This window comes from Leucoraja erinacea, chromosome 8 (assembly GCF_028641065.1).
Source record: "Leucoraja erinacea ecotype New England chromosome 8, Leri_hhj_1, whole genome shotgun sequence".
Taxonomy (NCBI): domain Eukaryota; kingdom Metazoa; phylum Chordata; class Chondrichthyes; order Rajiformes; family Rajidae; genus Leucoraja; species Leucoraja erinaceus.
Window position 1 is genome coordinate 61,738,709 of NC_073384.1, and position 4,799 is coordinate 61,743,507.

A 4,799-nucleotide genomic window follows, 5' to 3' on the forward strand; every position below is an offset into this window, starting at 1 on the left:
ATGGTGCAAATGAGGACGTCAACAATGAGAGAGGAAACCGTTGCAAGAAAAAAGGAAGTAATCTCAAGGTAGGTGTAGGTGGGTGTCAGGGCAAATCATCAATCACATTTGATGAAGATGGAGAATCTACGAAAATGAACAAATCTTTTCAGGAGGCAGGTTGAGAAGAATTACGGGGGAGTGCCATGAGAGTCAATGGACATAATAGATATTGGTTTCCTAATGCATTCCTGAGACAGAGGAATCCAGAAGAGCAAGGAAAGAGTGAAAGATGGGTCTTGCGAAAGTGAGAATGTGGGAATTGACTACAAAAGTAAGGAAGCAGCACTAATGCATTTATCATTTACCCATCCTAAACCAAGATGGTCGAAGAGCTCTACTTCTTGTATGAAGAAAGGACCAGCGGTGTCTCATCACTTAGTCCAATGCAGGGCTCAATTCATTCTCACATTGAATTTTACTTCGGAGTCACGTGAGTGACTACGTGAAGAACCCTGCCCAGTGCGCAGGTGCTGCATTATCGTCCAGCTGTGCACACGCGGCCAGTGGGAGTCGGGCGCTCCCGCAAACCAGCCTGAAATAAGGAACGTTAGGTAAGTACCTACCTTAATCGGGCCTTGTGTTTTTTGCTCCAGGGAGAGCAAAGCAGCAGAGGAAGCGGCCCCCGTTCGACTCCAGCGAAGGAGCCGACAGTGGAGGGGGATAGGCGCAAACGGGACCGCACACGCTGCGGACCACTGACAGGGAGCTGCGCTGATGCCGGTCCGCTGAACAGCTGTTTGATTAACAGCAGCGGACCGGAGGGAAATTTAAAACCCGACCGGCAACCCCTGCAGACTCCTGACAAGGAGAATCGCTGCCCAGGAACCGCTAGAATGCCGCCCAAAAAACGGCAGGCAGCCTCTAACAACAGGTAAGCCAACTTTACCAAAAATACAGGTTCTACAGGAATCAACTTTCCTCCAACTCTGGAACAGGCTGGAGACAGCAAAAACAAGTATGTCTGTCTCCCCAAGCCAGAGGAGGTCATGGAGCTAAAAACCTCCAGAAAAACGAGGGGTCACTGGCTGAATGCCAAGGGAGCTAACAATCCCACCCCAGTGCTATTGCACTAGCCATCTCCCTTGTCGAGGGATTGATGGGACAACGGAGGTAGGGCATATGCCTCCTCCACAGAATTTACAGCACCCCTTTTGCTCCCTCTTTATTCGAGGCTAGCAAAGGAGGCCAAGGCTGGACTGGCTCACATGCTGGGCAGGCGGACGAGAACAGGAGTATGCCAGGGGAGCAGGATCAGGAAGAGCTGCTGGGTGTTGTGGGCCACTATATGGCACCTCCACACGCAGGAAGACTACTGGAACCCAGATGGCAGCCAGTATCAACCATCTTTCCAACAAAGTCCTGCAGGAGAAGGCCTTTCTAGAGGTCAAATCTGCAGGCAGCTGGGTCAGCAGACTCGCAGTCAAGAGCTTAAAAAAGCAGCGAATTCTGAAGCTCCTAACATCTAAAATTACCGCCTTTGCTCGTTCCACGGATCATACTCACCTGGCAGGCTAGACGCCATGATCACCAAGGTGGTTCTCCCAGGACGAGGCTATCCCATTGCACTTCGAGTGTGCTGATGCCTACGATGTCCCCAAATGCGGGATACTCGACTGCCATATTTGTGGCATATAAGACCTGCCCTCAACCCCAAATATGCGGGGCTATGCAAACCGCTGCAGCGGGAAGAGAGGCAGCTAAACCTGTACGCCTCATGAGGGCAGGCCCGGGAACGAGCAGGACATCTCATCCAACACCCAGCTGGCAGCACCCCTCGGCATCCACCAGTCAACACCCACATCCAAGGACTGGTGAAAGCTCGGGGACCGCTGCTTATTACCCCCAAAGGTCTTTTTAGACAGGGGCCCAGAGCGGAACCGTTGGAAGATGCGCGGCCCCACCGACAGCACCAGCATACCAGCAAAACTGAGCCTTCATGAAAAAACAATGAACATGGAGGTAGGTAGTCTGGTTCCTCCCAGTTTACACAAAATAAGGGTGCTCTACTAACTGTGGGGGGGGGGGGGGGGGGCATTTAGACTTGTTTTAAAAAGCATGGGGTACTGTCACAAATAACTAATATATACTCAACAGTATTAGTGGATAAAAACTTGAATTCAAATTGGGCATATTACCGCCAGTTTCAGCAATGCGCCCATAGGGCATTTTTCCCTCTAAGAAAGAGAAGCAAGAAGGTCAAGCTGAACTAAAAAGGCTCATTACAAAAGGGATCATGGGAAAAACCAAACATGAACCATTGGAATTTGTATCGAATATATTCACCAAAACTACAAAGATGGTGGATGTCGCATCATCATTGACCTACATCACTAAATAAATCTGTTGAGTATATACACTTTAAGATGGAGACGTTTTGTCACTGCCAGACATCTGATCTCCAAAGGATACTTAATGGCAAGCATTGATATGGTAGATGCTTACTATCTAATACACATACACAAGGATCATTGTAGATACCTAAAATTTATCTGGATGGGGCAACTATGGGAGTATAGAGCATTCCCAATGGTCTAACCTCAGCCCTAAACTAATTACAAAAATACTAAAAATAGCCATGAAAATATTAAGAAAACAAGCATAATCATGGCATATATTGGATGATATCCTCATATTAGGAAAAACAAAGGAATTAGCTGTGGCAGCAGTTTTAGCTATGAAACAGCTCCTTAAAACACTGAGGTTCATCCTACACCCAGATAAACCAAAATTGAAGCCGTTAACTACCATGGATTATCTGGGCTTTAATATCTATTCTATCCATATGACTCTTACTTTGCCAAGGTGCTCGGGTCACTATAATCAAATCATGAATGTACCCACTGAAGCTATATCAGAATTACAGTGGTGGGCAGACAATGTTTGGCACAGTTTCAGCCCTATTATTATCACCAATCCTAACTTGGTTATTAAAAAACCGATGCCAGTGCTTTAGGCTGGGGAGCAACTAACTCCATATCCAGCACAGGTAACAGCTGGGCCAATTCAGAATCATCGTTACTACATACACTGGGCATCAACTATTTGGGATTGGTGGTCACCTATTGGGTTAAAAGCATATGCATTTCAAATGCAGCACGTACATATGTGGTTACGGATTGGTAATACTATGGTGGTGGCTTATATTAACCATATGGGGAGCATAAAATCATTATCATGCAACAAATTGGTCAAACAGATCTGGCAATGGTGTGTCAAAAGACATTTTTTCTATCGGCTGCCTATCTCCTAGGTAAGCTAAAACACAGTGGGAGACACCACGTCACGGGGGAAAATTGAATGGATGTCAAACCCAAAATATCTGCTAAAGTTATTAAGCAGTTTGAACGCCAGATATCAATTTGGTTGCAACAAGACGGAATCACCAGTAACCTATGTATGTGACTTAGGAACCAGATCAGAGGCAGCAGCGGTAGATGCCTACACGCTGGATAGGGGGGGAATTTCTGCTTTTGCTTCCCTCCCTTCTGCCTCATCAGTCGGGCACTTCGCAATACAGATGGAATCTGCCTCTGGGATATTGAAGGTGCCCGACCGGCCTACATAGCCATGGTTCCCAGTTCATCACGACATGGTGGTCGAGTCACCTATAGATTTCCCTAGTGGACCACGGTTGTTGACTCACCCAGTATCAGGCATAAGCCACCCATGCCATGAAAACATCAAACTCCTGGGTTGTAGGTTTGAATAGACCTTACCAGGGACTGGGATTATCCAAATGAACCATTACCACCATGTTGGCATCCCTGCGAACAGTCACCAAGAGCAAACATGGGGAAAATACTGCCACGACGCAGGGACAACATACGAAACTACTCAACCACTGACGTATTGGAGTTCCTGGACCATCTACACCATGATGAAAAGGTGAGTTACAGTGCCATAAATACAGCACGAAGCGCCCTGTCTGCTTATCTAAAAACAGCAGGACAGCAGAGCATGGGATCCCATCCACTGAAGATAAAACTTAAGAAGGGCATTTATAATAACAAGCCCCAAACCCAGGTATACCCATGTATGGGATATCAGTGTGATATTGACATATCTCAGAGAATGGCTACCAGCTAGATCCCTCAGTCTTGCACAATCTATGTTAAAAACGCTCATGCTTATGGCTCTCGTATCCGCTTACAGAGTCCAGTCACTCCATAAAACTAAGACTGGATAACATGGTGATCACCCCAGACCGCATTACGTTCATCATTCTAGGTCTGGTAAAAACCAAAGGACCAGGAACGCCCAATTCACTGGTGGTATTCCGGGCCTACCCACCAGAGTCCAGGTTGAGTGTGGTGACCCATCTACAACAATATATAGACACAACCCACAATCTTAGAGGGAGAGGAAAAGCCTATGGGTCAACCACAAGAAACCCCAAGACGGGTAACGAGCCAAACCACTTCAAGGTGGCTCAAACAGGTACTGAAAGCTGCCGGAATAGATAATAATACATTTAAATCCCATTCCACTAGGGCAGCATTGATATCAGCGGCTGAACGAATGGACGTCCCGGTTGACCACATTCTCAATACGGCAGGATGGTCAAGGGAAACGACGTTCAGAATATTTTTATTGTAAACCGTTGATAAGCCTGATTTAATTGCAGACAGAATATTACAAACTGCAAATATTTAATTTAAGCTCAGGAGAGCTATTTATGTTGTTATTGTTAATAAATACCTTTTTGTCTCTTGAGAAAGCAGATCCATTGGTTGATTATGATAACACTTCCTCCCTCA

The 4,799-nt window shown here is 46.3% G+C and overlaps 1 pseudogene; it reads left to right on the plus strand.

Annotated features, from left to right (window-relative positions):
* Positions 1-1,537: 1,537 nt before the first annotated feature.
* Positions 1,538-1,690, plus strand: LOC129699925 (U1 spliceosomal RNA; annotated as a pseudogene).
* The last annotated feature ends 3,109 nt before the right edge of the window (positions 1,691-4,799 follow it).